The 15,936-nt window shown below is 34.0% G+C and overlaps 1 protein-coding gene across 3 annotated transcripts in view; it reads left to right on the plus strand.

Moving 5' to 3' along the window:
• The window catches only part of RANBP17 (RAN binding protein 17), a 340,310-nt gene that overhangs the window by 43,577 nt on the left and 280,797 nt on the right, over positions 1–15,936 (plus strand). The window lies entirely within an intron of this gene.

Genomic DNA, 15,936 nt, shown 5'->3' on the forward strand with positions numbered 1-15,936 from the left:
TTTATTCTTACTGTATCATTATTTAATCATTCTTTCTACCATTGAAAGTCATTAGAATTATTTTTCATCTCCAGCTATTAAAATTAATGCCATATAGATTAACCATGTATATATATCATTTTATGTGTAAACAAGTATATATAGAAGATAAATTCCCAGAGTAGAATTACTATTGGCTAAAAGGGTAAATATTTACAACTTTTATAGATATTGCCAAATTACTTTTGGAAAGGACTATGTCAATTTACTTGTCCACCAGCTAGCTATCTATGGGAGTGTTTCCATATTGCCTTCACAGGATAATTTTACCAGGCTTTTGAATTCTTAGCAATTCTATAGGTGAAAAATGGTTTCTTAGTATAATTTAATATTCTCATGTCAGTTGGGCATTAAGTTTATTTAAGACTATTTAGTCTTGTTTTTCTGTAATGACATGTTAATTTCTTTGCTGTTTTTTGGGTGTTGGTCCTTACTTTTCTTATTGATTTTTTTTTTTTATAAGAGCTCTTTGTATTTTAGAAAAATGAGCTCCTTGTCTATGGTAAGAGTTGCAAATCTCTTTTTCTTTTCTTTTCTTTTCTTTCTTTCTTTCTTTCTTTCTTTCTTTCTTTCTTTCTTTCTTTTTGAGTGTACAGTTTGATGAATTTAACAGTTATTCATAGCCATGTAACTATCACCACATTCAAAATAGAATTTCCTGCACTCCAAATAATTTCCTCATGCTCTTTGATCCCTTTCCCTGACTCTTGACATGGGAACCACTGGTTTCTGTAATTGTGGTTTGTCTCTTTTAAATTTTTGCATAAATGGAATCATACAGTAAGTAGTCTTTTGTGGTTGACTTTGCATAGCATAATGTTTTTGACATTCAAATATATTGTGTATATTAATATTTTGTTTCTTTTTATTGCTGCATAGTATTCCATAGTATAGTTCTATCTATAAAACTATAGTCTATCCACTGTGTGATGGACATTTGAGTTCCACTTTCAATTGGGAGGCTATTATGAATAATGGTGGTATGAACATTTGCAGACAAGTCTTTGTGTGTTTTTAAATTTTTATTTCTCTTGGGTAAATACCTAAGACAGATTGCTGGGTCATATGAGAAATGTATGTTTAATTATAGGATACTACTGGGGCGCCTGGGTGACTCAGTCGGTTGAGTGTCCGACTTTGGCTCAGGTCATGATCTCGCAGTTCGTGAGTTCAAGCCCCACATCGGGCTCTGTGCTGACAACTCAGAGCCTGGAACCTACTTCAGATTCTGTGTCTCCCTCTCTCTGCCCCTTCCCTGCTCATGCTATATCTGTCAAAAATGAATAAATGTTAAAAAATATATATATAGGATACTACTATATTGTTGTACAAAGTACCATTTTCCATTCTCATTATTTTCTCTACATCTGCATCATGATTTGATAGTGTCTTCTTAACCTTAGCCATTCTACTGGGTATCTAAAAGTGTATCATTATGGTTATAATTTGCATGTCCCTAATACTTAACAGTGGTGTGCTTTTTGGCCATTCATATATCTTCTCTTGTGCACTATTTGCTCACCTTTTTTGTCTATTTTTAAATTAGATTGTTCTTTTATATGTATTCTTATTGGAATTGTAGGACTGTTTTACATATTCTGTATATAATTTCTTTTTCACATAAATGTTTGCAAGTATTTTTCTCTCTGTTGTTTCTCTTCAACTGTTTTTCAAAGAGCAGAAGTTTTAAATGTTGATGATCTACCTTTTCAATTGTTTCTTTCTGGCTTATGCTTCTTGTATTTACGAAATCCTGTGCAGTGCAAGTCACAGAGATGTTCTTCTGTATTTTCTTCTAGAGGTTTAATAGTTTTAGCTATTATGTTTAAATTCGTGAACTTCCTGGCATTAACTTTTGTGAATAGTGTGAGTTGGGGGTAAGGCCCCATCCCCAGCCCATACAATTATATAGTTGTTCTAGCACCATTTGCTGTAACAACTATCTTTTCCCCCACTGAATTATTGTAACACCTTTGTCAAAAATCCATTGGTTATAAAAGGCTAGGGTTTATTACTGGACTCTATTCTCTACCATTGATCAGTATGTCTGTCCTTATGTCAGTGTTATACTGTCTCGGTTACTGTAATTTTGTAAGTCTTGAAATCAGGTAATCTAACTGTCTCATTATTCTGTCTCAAAATAGTTGTGTCTGTTCTCGATCTTTTGCCTTTCTTTATTAATTTTAGCATCAGCTTGTTAATTTCTTTAAAAAGTCTCACTAGAATTTGATTGGGATTGCCTCAGTCTATGCATCAGTTGGGCCATCTTCACAATATTGAGTCTTCCAGTTTGTGGACATGGTCTGTTGCTCCACTTACATAGGTATCCCTTAATTTTCTTTGCAATGTTTGATTGCTTTCAGCACACAGGTATTAAAAATGTTTCACTAAATTTATTCCTATATATTTTTGATGTGGTTGTAAATCTTATAATCATTCTCTGCTATTCTATACAACCAGAATTGATTTTTCTCTTTGTGTCCTATGACTTTGCTAAATTTACTTATTCCGATAGCTTTTTTGTAGATTCTTTTGGATTGTTATATAAGATCATGTCATCTGCAAATAAAGATAGTTTTATATCTTGTCTTCAAGCTTTTTATTTCTTTTTCTTGCCTTATTCCACTGGTTAGGACCTCTGGTACAATGTTGAATAAAAAGGGAAGAGTGGGTAGTCTGGCCTTGTTTCTGTTTGTACATCTAAAGCATTGAGTCTTTCACCATTGAGTACGCTGTTATCTGTAGGTTTTAAAAAAGATGTTCATAATAATTTTGAGGAATTTCCCTTCTGTTCCTCTGGCTATTTATACTGAGTGGTGCATTGATTTTTTTTTTAATGCTTTTTATCCACCTATTCAAATGACCCATTTTTTTTCGCTTTTTTACTAATATAGTGAATTACATTGATTGATTTTTCTGTGTTAAGCCAGCTTTACATTCCCAAGGTAAATCCTACTTTGTTATTATATAATATAATGTTCCTTTATATAATGCTAGATTCCATTTGTAAAAAATTTCTTATTTTACATTGATGTTCATGAACGATATTTATCTGTAGTTTTCTTTTCTTGTGATGACTTTGCCTGGTTTTGGTAACAGGGTAATACTAGCCTCATAAAATGAGTCAAGGAGCATTTCCTCTTCTTTCTTTATCTTCTGAAAGAGTTTGTGTACCATTAATATTATTTCTTTGTTAAAAGTGTGATAGAATTCACCAGCAAAGTCAGTGGGCCTAGAGGGTTTAGAATTACAAATTCAAATTTTTTAATTGATATAGGACTATTCAAATTTTCTAAGTGCCTAACTTAGTCATTTGTATCTTTCAAAGACTTTATCGTATTTTAAAATTTATTGTAATAAAGTTACTTTTTATATTCTGTTACTTTTTTTAACTTTATTAAAAAAGAGAGAGAGAGAGAGAGAACGAACGAATGTGAGTGGGGAACTGGCAGACGGGGAGAGAGAGAATCCCAAGCCGGCTCCATGCTATCAGCGTGGAGCCCAACATGGGCTCAGACTCATAAACCATGAGATTATGACCTGGGTGAAATCAAGAGCAGGTCACTTAACAGACTGAGCCACCCAGGCACCCCTGTTATTATTCTTTTACTGTCTGTAGGATCTGAAATGATTTTCCCTTCATTCTTTCTCTTTTAACGGAAGTATACTTAACATGCAGTGTTACTATTTTCAGGTGTACAACATAATGATTTGGTATTTGTACATAATGTGACATGATCATCATAGTAAGTCTTAGTTAACATCTGTCACCATACATAGTTACAAAATTATTTTCTTTTTGTGATGAAAACTTTTAAGATCTGCCCTCTTAGCAGCTTCCCGATATGCAGTACAGTATTAACCATAGTCAACATGTTGTACATTGCATCCCGATGACTTAGTTTATAACTGGAATTTTTTATTTTTTGACCTTGTTTACCCATTTTACCCACCCATCTCTCATTTTTGATAATGACAGTTGTTGCCTATTTTTCTTTCTCCCTTAGATATTTATCAATTTTGTTAATCTTTTCAAAGAACCAACTTTTAGTTTCGTTGATTTTCTTTATTGTTTGTTCAGTTTTTATTTCATAAGCTGTTTTAGTTTTATTATTGTCTGTTTTATACATTTGATTTTGTTTGGTCTCTCTCCACCCGCCCCCCCCCCCACCCATTTTTAGATAAAGGTTTCACATCTTTGAGTTTTAGATTTTTGTATTTTTCTTTTTTTTTTTAATGTTTATTTATTTTTGAGACAGAGAGAGACACAGCATGAACAGGGGAGGGTCAGAGAGAGAGGGAGACACAGAATCTGAAACAGGCTCCGGGCTCTGAGCTGTCAGCACAGAGCCCGATGCGGGGCTCGAACCCACGGACCATGAGATCATGGTGAGATCATGACCTGGGCTGAAGTCGGACGCTCAACCGACTGAGCCACCCAGGCGCCTCTAGATTTTTGTATTTTTCTAATAAAAACATTTAAAGTTATAAATGTCACTGTTAAGCATTGTTTTAGCTGCATCTCATGAATTTTGATGCTTTATTTTTGTAATCATTTAGTTAAAAATATTTTCCAATCTGTATTTCTTTATTAATGCATGGATTATTTGACAAGTGTATGCCTTTTATTTCCAAATATTTGGGGTTTTCTTAGTTGTCTTATTGTTACTGATTTCTAATTTAATTCTACCTTGGTCAAATACTATTTTCTGGGATTTCAAACCATTTAAATTTATTGAGACTTTTTTTATGACCTAGCCTATAGTGTGTCCTGGTAAACATACCATGTACCCTTGAAAATAAGATGTATTTTACCATTTGGGATATCAATTTGTAAATAGAAATTAAGTCAAGATGGTTTCTAGTGTTGTTCAGATATTCTTTGTCTTTACTGATTTTTTGTTTTGTTTTGATCTGTTTCTATTATTTACAGAGAGAGGTGGTATAATCTCCAAATATGATTGTGGAATTTGCTATACTACTTTTGTCAATTTTTGCTTCTATAGAAGTAAGACATCTATAAATATAGACATCTAGAATTGTTTTGTCTTTTCTGTTAATTGATTCTTTAATCTTGAAATGTGTCTTATCAGATATTACCATAGCCAGTGCCTTCTTATGCTTTCCATTTACACGGTATATCCTTCTCCATCCATTTACTTTCAATCTGTCTGTGTCTTGATATTTAAAGTACATCTCTCAGACAGTATATCGTTCTTCCTTTTTAAAAAACCTATTCTGACCATCTTGTCTTATAACTGGAGTGTTTAGTCCATTAACTAAATGGGGTGGAGGGGGTCTACCAACTCAACACCATGTGAACTAGTTCCTTAGAATGAGGTTCTTTATATCATACTGGTAGTCTAGTAAGGCTGCAAATCATGCGAGGTCTGACTTGAGAGTTTTTTCCTCCTCTCTACCTCATGTTAAAGTCAGGTCAGAAAAGTTTCTCTATTGTCTTTCTCTGTGAAGGGCAGGTTTTTTCCCCCTCCAGTTCCTTTTTTTTTTTTTTTTTTTTCACTAAGAGTGAGTTTCTTGTTGGACTCCTCACATTGGGCATACCCTAGGCTTTCCATTGGCCTTCAGGGAAAAATTCAAGTTCTCTAGTTGTTTCCATGCTTATGTCTCTAAATTTTAGCCCTCACATTTTTTGGCCTTTGAGTATTAATTTTACTTCATCAGCTGAGAAGTACATTTGGTGCCTTTGTGCAAATTAGACAAATACAGATGTAACATAGAGTGCACAGAATGGTGAGTAGCGCACAGGCTAAATTTTCATCCCTCCTTGTCTTTTTAGTTACGTATCTTTTTATAGCTGTGGTTGCCCTTTAAGCCTGTGTTGTAGTATTTTTAAAACTTTGTTTTTGTCCAATGACTCAATGCTATCCCATGTAGTATCTTTTCAGATTTGTTTTCTTTTTTTTTTTTTTTTTTTTTTTTAATTTTTTTTTTTTTTTTTAACATTTATTTATTTTTGGGACAGAGAGAGACAGAGCATGAACGGGGGAGGGGCAGAGAGAGAGGGAGACACAGAATCGGAAACAGGCTCCAGGCTCTGAGCCATCAGCCCAGAGCCTGACGCGGGGCTCGAACTCACGGACCGCGAGATCGTGACCTGGCTGAAGTCGGACGCTTAACCGACTGCGCCACCCAGGCGCCCCTCAGATTTGTTTTCTACATTAATTCAGATTATGTTATGTTATAATTTGGTTTGTGTTTGGCCAGCTACCAATAAAATCATATTTTTCTTTTTAGTTTATATCCCAAATAGTGTTTGCTTCTTTAATAGTAAAGAATTAGTAGTTTTCACTTCATTGTGGTCAGCTTGATGCTCTGAAAGGCTTTTCAGCTGCAAAACAGCTCCTGGATAAACTTTTTAATGCATTGCTGGACTTGAAATAAGTTCATGAAGTTTTTGACGTTCCTTCTCCTCCCCTGTGCTGCTCTACACTCCTCTGTCCCCCCACCTCTTCTCATTATTTCTCTCTCTCAAAAAAAAAAAAAAAAAAAGAACTTTAACCAGAATGGAACTAGTCAATAGCAAACAAGGGCAAAAGGCAGTATTGCTTTCAAAGGCAAATTATCAACAGCAGTGATTAAATTGGTGGCAAAGCCTTAGGCCAGTAGCAAGGTAGGTGTACTGAACTTAAGATTCTTCTATTAAGTTGGACGCTTCAAAGGGGATAAAGTGGTCCCAAATTATTAGAGCCCGTTGGCTTCCAGCAAAATAGTAAATTAAAATCTTCTCTGACAAATAGCAACCATAATTTAGGGCCTCGAGAATCCTGCAGATTAAGATCAACCAAATGAGTGTTCATAATTTAAAAAATAGTGAGCACACAAATAATGAAACAAGACATCATGAATGAGCATTGAGAGAAACAATAAATTGTATATTCGATTTGGACCTCCCAGAGGACTTAAGATATTATAATTGGATAGGAATGTAAAATAATTCTGCATGAAATGTGTAAAGAAATAAAAAAAAATAGAATCACAATGAGCAAAAAAGAATATGAAAAATGACCAGACGGACTGAAGAAAACTCAAGTAAAATCTTTATTATTGAAGACAAATTTTTGTGACCTGAAATTTAATGAATGTATTGAACAGTAAGTTAGATCTAGCTGAGAAAAGAACTCTCAAATTGGCAGTTAGGTTTGAAGAAATTTTCAAGAAAGTGGAGAAACCAGGAAAGTGAGAAAATTAAAAGAGAAATTAAAGGGTGGGATGAAAGTTCAGGATATCAAATTCAGTCCCAGAAAAACAGAATAGAGAAGATGGAACAGAGGCAATAACTGAAGATACTCTGAGAGTTTTTCTGAATGAAGACATGAATCCACCAGTATAGCAAACCCAACGTTTATCAGCCAAAACCAAAAAACAGCATTTTAGTCAGACTACATAGTCCCAAAGACAGAAAATCTCAAAAGCTGCTTGAAAAGTATGAAATAGACTGATAAACTCACTTCTCAACAGTAAAAATGTAAGCCAGAAGATGGTAGAATAATATTTTTTAAAAATTGTGCCAAAATAACAACAATCCTATAATTACATGTTAGCTGAAGTATCTTTCAAGAACAAGGATGAACAAAAGACATTTTCTACCAGTAGAAAACCAGAAATGTTTTCTACCAGTAAATCTTTGCTGAAGTACTTCATTAAAAGTTTTCATCAGCAAAATGAAAAAGTAACCTACACAATGGGAGAAAGTGTTTGCAAACATGTATCTGATGAAAGGTTAATATCCAAAATATGTAAAGAACTAATATAACTCAGCAACAACAGGTACATCAAAAGGTATTCAACATCACTAAACATCAGGGAAAAGCAAATCAATGAGAGGCCACCTCACACCTGTTAGAATGGCTTTTATCCAAAAGACAAGAGAAAACAAGTGTTGACAAAGATGTAAAGAAAAGGCAACCATTGTACACTGTCAGTGGGAATGTAAATTGGTGCAGCCGCTATGGAAAACAGATGGTAGTTCTCAAAAAATTAAAGATCAAGCTACGATATGATCCAGCAGTTCTACTTCTGTGTATTTACTCAAAGAAAACAAAAACACTAACTTGAAAAGATAATCTACACCGCTGTGTCTATTGCAGCTTTGTTTATGGTAGCCAGGACATGAAAGCAATCTAAATGTCCATTGATGGATGAATGGAGAAAAACTGTGGTGTGTGTGTGTGTGTGTGTGTGTGTGTGTGTGTGTGTGTGTGTGTGTGTGTGTGTATAAAATGGAATATTATTCAGCCATAAAAAGGAAAGAAATCTTGTCATTTGTGACAGCAAAGATGGATCTTGAGGGCATTATGCTAAATGAAATAAGTCAGAGAAAGATTAATAACCATATGATGGCACTTATACATAGAATCTGGAAGTAAAACAACAAAAAACTGAACTTATAGATACAGAGAACAGAGTGGTGATTGTCAGAGGAGGGAGTGGGGAGTGGGCAAAATGGGTAAAGGTGGTCAAAAGATAGAAACTTGCAGTTAAAAAATAAATGTCATGGGGATGTAATGGACAGCATGATGACTATAGTTAACAGTGCTGTATAGTTAATAGTACTTGCAAGTTTTGGAGCCAGTAAATCTTTAAAGTCCTCACCATAAAAAAAAGTTGGTGACTATGTGAGGTGATGGATGTTAACTAGACTTACTGTGGTAATCATTTCCTAATATATATAAATATCAAATCATATGTTTTATACTTGTAACTGATATGTCAATTGTATCTCAGTTTTTAAAAGTTGAGCAGGTTATTTGTATATAAAGCAAGTCTTAACAAATTTCAGTCACATAGCATCAGAGTCCACATTGTTACTAACTTGCAATTAAAACTAATGGTGAAAATAATAATAAACGAACTCTATACACTTGGGTATCTTCTAAGGCACATGAGATACCATGTTACTCCCAGTAAATTGGCAAAAGTAGCAAATCATATAGGAGAATGTAGATCAAAGGGAATTCTTATATACTTGTGATAGGAGTATAAAATAAATCAATCGGAAATGGAATGGAAATCAATTTGGTGTTATTTTGCTAAGTGGAACATTTGAATCCCTGCTGACCTGGCCCTTCCACTCTTAGGTATGTCCTCTAGAAAATCTCTTCTACACAAGAGGACATGTGTGAAAATATTCATAGTCTAATTGTTCCTAAGGACACAAAGTGGAAACAGCTCAAATACCCATAACCATTAAAATGAATAAACAGATCATAATGGTTACACAATAGAGTAACATATAACAGTAAAATGGAATGAAGTACAGGTATACTTATGATGAATTTCAGAGATAAGATAGGTGGTGAAATAAAGCAATTTTCAGGAAACTGTATATAGTATGAGACACTTAATAAAGCCCCAAACAAGTGAGACTAAAAATATATTGTTTTAGGAATATATGCCTAAGTGGTAAAATGAGAAAAAAAATTCAAGAGAATAATAAGCACCAAATACAGGATCATGGTTACCTCTCGGGTGGCAGGTAAGGGGATAAGCTAGGGGAGGAGTATGAAGGTGTGTGACTGTATTGGTAAAGCCTTGGTTCTTAAGTTGGATAGGGAGTTCACTGGTGTTTATTTTATTATACTTCATATCCATTACATATAGCTTCAGATATAGCAAATATTATATTACAATGTAAAAAAATTCAGATGTAAAATCAAATACCTGTTTTCCTACAAAAGGATACCAAATGAAAATATAGCTGTTCTGAGATATATGAATGGAATTAATGTCAATGTAATAATTTATTGATATTAAATAGGGGTATCTAGTGAATGAAGTCAGACCTGATTCTTGATTAATATAAATTCAGAGTTTTTATCATAAGATATACTATGTGTTTTTAATAATAATTCAGTGTCTAATGCTCAATACATAGAAAATTGTTAACATTTGTTTCCTTGCTGCTTTTTTTTTTTTTTTTTTTTTTTTTTTTTTTTTTTTTTTTTGGTAAAAAGACAGTGGGGTGGGGCACCTGGGTGGCTCAGTCAGTTAAGCAGGGTTCCAGCCCCGCGTTGGGCTCTGCACTGACAGCTCAGAGCCTGGAGCCTGCTTCAGATTCTCCGTCTCCTGTCTCTGCCCCTTCCCCACGGACACTCTGTCTCTCTCTCTGTCTCTAGAAAATAAATGGTAAAAAAATAAATAAATAAATAAAAACAAAAAGTCAGTGGGAAGGAATCTACTTTCAAAGATATCTCTGGTCTACTTAAAAATAATTGTTTTGTATTACAAAAAAAATGCCTAATGTGGCTCTAGTTTATACTGTTGTATGTAGCGGTATTCAATTTCTTTTGTGCAGACTAAACACTTCAGTTAGTGTTGAACAAAGAAAATTATATGCTCTCGTTATGTGTGCTTTAATTTAGATGCTTAATGGCTTTTAATGTTACAAAATAAGTTTATTATTATATTATGATCTCATTTGTATTATATTGTCTTGCTCTTCCATATTTGTGGTGATATGGTCATGGTTTACAAAAACAATAATCCCTAAGAAATAGGTCATTAACAGTAGTTAACGATTACTTGTGATCTATGGTAATGACTGATTTCTTTGGGATTATTGCAGTTATAAACCATAATTACAGATTATTACAGCAATAATTATTTTGTTAAAGGAAAAAATGTTCTTTGCTTGAACAGCTGCTAAAACAAGTGCCCTGAACATTTCAGAATAAATAGAAAAATGGAAAATTATAATGGAAATTTAGTCTCATTATAAAGATGATATTCAAAACAAATGTGTAGATATGAAACTTGTTTATTGGATATTTAAATTTCTAAATGTAATTTCGATTTACGGATTTACATGGTTCTTTAAACTTTGTGGACAGAATTCTGTAACCAAAGTACCATTTATTATTTTGAATACTGTCAGTCTAAAATTGTTGAGGTTTAGGGAAAGGATGTGTATGAGAAATACTACTTCTCAGTCAGTTAAATATGAAAATTATGTTTGATAGCTTAAAAATAATGCCTTTATATTCCGTTGTTGATTTCTAACACCAATCCTAATTTATTCAGGCAGTGGTTAAGTTTCTAAGGTTAAGAAATGCCTGCTTTGTTGTTTGTTGTATATAATAGAAGTCACTGTTTCCAAAAACAAGGAGAGGAAATAAACATTTTATTTTTCCTCTGAATAAACAAACCTCCATTCAGAATTTACCATAATTTCAGAAAAAAAAATACTCACAATTGATCTCATGCTATTTCTGCATAGCATGTTTTGATATACAAGCCTTAATTTCAAAGTCACAGAATAAAAGGAATTAAAAAATAAAAAACTTAAATTTGAGAAATTCATGTCCTGTATTTAGTATCTTTTATTTTTCTATTATTGGACAGTGATACTCATCAGCTGCACTGAAGAAATCATTTTTCCCCGTTATCTGTCTCTCACTAGGTTCAATCCTTTGGGCATGGATTCTCTTCCTTTTCAGCCTACCCCAGACACACACCTGTTTAGTTATATCCCTATAGCAGAACGTGCCACATAGGAAAGTACATGAATGTGTTTTACTTGGAATATTTTTTTTTTTTTTTTACTTTACAGTTTTTTTGTGTTTGTTTTACAAATGGCATTAAGAAAGTATATATGGCTAATGGTAACTAGCTTTAATTGCAATAAGCCTCTTTGGCAGAGAGGAAAAGCTCTTAAAAATTGTGTGACTTAATTTTCTTGAGCAGCTTCTAAAGTAAAACTCAGAAGAACATATAAATGTAGCATTGGTATGTTTTGGTTTTTGTAGGTTTGATACAGAAGAACTAAAAAGGGGATGGCTATTTTTATAAACATAATAATAGTAATAACAGCCAGTATGTACTGAGCATTTATAGTGAATATTATTATGACCACTTTTTATGAAAAATATTATTTAGTGTTTGTCACAAGCCTGAGAGCCAGGTGTAAGTATCACCCTCATATTTATAGATGAGGGCATTAAATCCAAGTGAAATTAAGTAACTACCTTATTGATAGTAGAGGCAGGATTTTAACTCAGCCTGTGCTCTTGGTAGCTAAAATGTACTGCTTCATTTTTTAGTGTTGATATTTCAACAGAGAGATATGAAAATTACATGCATGAGGAATTCTTTGACTATTTTCAAGTAGGCTTGTTTTTATCAAGAGCTAATAAGCAGATGTTTCTGAGTTTACATTAGTGATAAGCCTCCAAAATAAGTTTGCTTATTTTAAGTTTAACTATTCAACACATACTTATTTCATGTGTCACATATACTTGGTTTTATTGCAGGCAGTTTGGGAATCAAAGGAAGTATGAAAGACCCTAGACATGATCCCAAAAGCAGATGCAGTCTCATCTGTGATTAAAATTTGGAGACAGAAAAAATTCAGGATTAGGAATTAAAATGTGTTAAATAAAAACTCGAGAGATTCTTGGCTCGTAAGATATTATTGGATCATTGTGGTCCAGCTAATTGTCAATGGTGGTGTTTGAGTATTCCCTTTCATCGATCTTGAGAGGAAGTAGTATCTCCTAATGGTATGAGAATGAACTCTTGGAACTCCATTGTCTGTATGGGAATCATAGCTCCGCAGTACTTAATAGGAATATTTGTGACATTAAATGGATATAAATATAGGTAATAGATAATGTTTAAAATATTGCCTAGTGCATGGAAAATACCATGTAAATGTTTGCTATTATTTTTAGTAATAGTCAAGCTTGCTTTAAGAAAAACCAGTATCTAGGGACGCCTGGGTGGCTCAGTCGGTTGAGTCTCCGACTTCGGCTCAGGTCATGATCTTGTGGTTTGTGGGTTTGAGCCCCGCATTGGGCTCTGCGCTGACAGCTTAGAGCCTGGAGCCTGCTTCAGTTTGTGTCTCCCTCTCTCTGCCCCACCCCCACTCATACTCTCTTTCTCTCTCAGAAAATGAATAAACATTTAAAAAAAGAAAAAAAAAAAGAAAAACAAGTATCTGTGGGGTGCCTGGTTGGCTCAGTCGGTTGAGTGTCTGACTCTTGATTTCGGCTCAGATAATGATCCCAGGGTCGTAAGATTGAGTCCTGTGTCAGACTCTGCACTGAGCCCCACTCTGCCTCTCTCCTGTTCGTGCTTTCTCTCTCAAATAAAAAACAAATAAATAAAAATGAATAAATAAATGAAAAACCAGTCTCTGAATATCTAAATTGATAAAACATATAAAGAAGGTTATTATTTATACTTAAATAATATTTTTCATTTTGAAAAAATTTGCAGTAGGATATTTTTTAAATAATGACTCCCATTGGGTAGGTAAATTATTGCACTGTACTCACCAAAAATTATGCTTGCAGTGTTTCAGATTCACATCCATTACTCAAAATGTGTATGTCCCATGCACAGTTGCAGCATAATCTATTAATAATGACCTCTGTAAGATTCTGAGAAAGATAGTCAAATCTCCTTATTTGGAATTTATGATCTATAACATTGCTATTAACACTGAATTAGCAAATATTAAACTATTGTTTCTAGGGTAGAGGTTCCTGCAGCCCCTGGTCACAACATTTTCATTGGCTGATGAACATATAACCTTGTTTTATATGTGTTCCTGTTTTAAAACACCTTGTTTAATGTATATTGTTGATTCACTAACATTGTACTCATAGCCATAGCGCTCATGCCTGAATGAAGCTTATCTAACACATATATTTTCTCTATGAGGCACATAACAGACTTTTTTCACATAGGACCACCATGTGGCACTTCACTATTCTTGGGCAGTATTTTAAATAGTAAAATCACCAACAGAAAGCACAAATTTGAGTATAAAAAAATTGGGCACCGGGGCGCCTGGGTGGCGCAGTCGGTTAAGCGTCCGACTTCAGCCAGGTCACGATCTCGCGGTCCGTGAGTTCGAGCCCCGCGTCAGGCTCTGGGCTGATGGCTCGGAGCCTGGAGCCTGTTTCCGATTCTGTGTCTCCCTCTCTCTCTGCCCCTCCCCCGTTCATGCTCTGTCTCTCTCTGTCCCAAAAATAAATAAAAAACGTTGAAAAAAAAATTAAAAAAAAAAAAAAAATTGGGCACCAAAAAGACCATGAAAGATTACTTACTTGTTTATAGTATGAAAGATGAAACAAGAAAGCAGAGTGTTGCTTTGTTTTACCTAAGCTTGGAATGTACACATTGGGCAGCTTAGATTTTGTTGTTGTCCACTTACACATGAATGGTCACAGGTATTTTTGGAGTTACAAATAAACTTTACCAAGTTGACAAATTTTTAGATAAGAGAATCTGCAAATGAAGAAGATAGACTTTATTACATCTTGGATTGAGTATGCTTTGAGAAGAAATTGCTTTTGTCTTATTTAAGCAATAAAAATATAATTACCATTAACATTCATTTTTAGTAAGGACTCTACATTTTAATGTTTACTAAATTGATAATAAAATGTTAACTTGTTCTTGCCTGTTTCATGCTATCTTTTCTATGTAATGATTTCTTTTTCTTTTTCTTTTTTTTTTTTTTATGTAATTTCTTAATTCAGTAACCCATGTCTGTTGATAACTTACAATGTGCCAGCACTGCTTTAGGCTCTGGAAGTGCAATAGACAAAAAAATAAATAAATAAAAATTAAAAAAAAATCACAGTTATGCAGTTGATATTCTGTTGGAATAGACAGGTAACAAAGCAAGATAAATACCTAAGATATATTAGAAAGTGATAAGTACTGAAAATAAAACCAATGAAGCAGAGAAGAAGGGTATGAAATGTTGGCAGATTATGTTCTGGTTATCACTTACCAAAACTTAGTAGTTTATCAAATAATGGTCATTTTGTTATTATCTCTCAGTGTTCTCTGGTATTCATAAGTCTTAGCTGGATGATTCTCATTTGGGATCTTCAGGCATTGTAATCAGATGACAGCTGGCATTGTAGTCACATGAATGATTCTTTATTCACAAGTCTGGTATCTGGGCTGGAATGTTTGGTGAATAGTCTCTCATTGGCATTTTTCTCTCTGCATTGCTAGCTTGGGCCTCTTAATAGTATGATGTTTTCAGGGTATGTGGTCTTTTTACATGGTGATTAGCTTCCCCAGTGTGAACATTCCCTAAGAGACTAGAAGAAGCTGTTGGTTCTTGTAAAGACTAATCCCAGCACTGGAATAATGTCACTTCCACCATTTTCTTTTGGTCAAAGCAGTCATAATCCAGCATACACTTATAAAGAATTGGAAGAATAAACTCCACTTTTTGATGGCTTGTGCATACATGGAGAGAAGGAATTGATGATGGTTGTCTGGAAGGTGTGCTACTTACAGTAGGTATTAAAAGTTGATAGGGTGGCTACGGAAGGCCTTACTGAGAAGGTGACTTCAAAGTGAGGCTGGTCAACATGATTGTATCTTTCTCTAGTTATATTAAGCTGTGTAAGTATAGGCAAAGACTAGGTAGGGAATTGGATTTAAACAGTCATGGGTTTGTAAGATGAGTGTGTCAGAGCCAGAGAGGAATTGAAGTGGTATAAGGCATAGATTATAACAATTGAGCATAGAACTGAAGCTAAGTAAGCAGGGTAGAGAAGACATGAAGTTTGTAAGAGACTGAATAAATGGAAGATCCCAAAAAACTAGTACAACTAGTAAGAGATTAGCAAAGTTGCAGGATATAAGATCAGTAAACAAAAGTCAATAACATGTCTATATATTACCAATTAATCAAGAATGAAGATAAGTTCAGGTAAAATAGCATCAAAAAAGAATAAATTACATAGGCATAAGTTTAAAAAAAAGGGTTAGACTTATATACCAACCACTATAAAGCATTGTTGAAAGAAATTAAAGATCTGACTATGTGGAAAGACACCTGTGGTCATGGATCACAAGACTTGATATTGGTAAGATGGCAGTACTCCCCAAATTGACCTATAGATT

This window comes from Puma concolor, chromosome A1, assembly GCF_028749965.1.
Source record: "Puma concolor isolate L17-30 chromosome A1, mPumCon1.1.hap2, whole genome shotgun sequence".
Classification (NCBI taxonomy): Eukaryota; Metazoa; Chordata; class Mammalia; order Carnivora; family Felidae; genus Puma; species Puma concolor.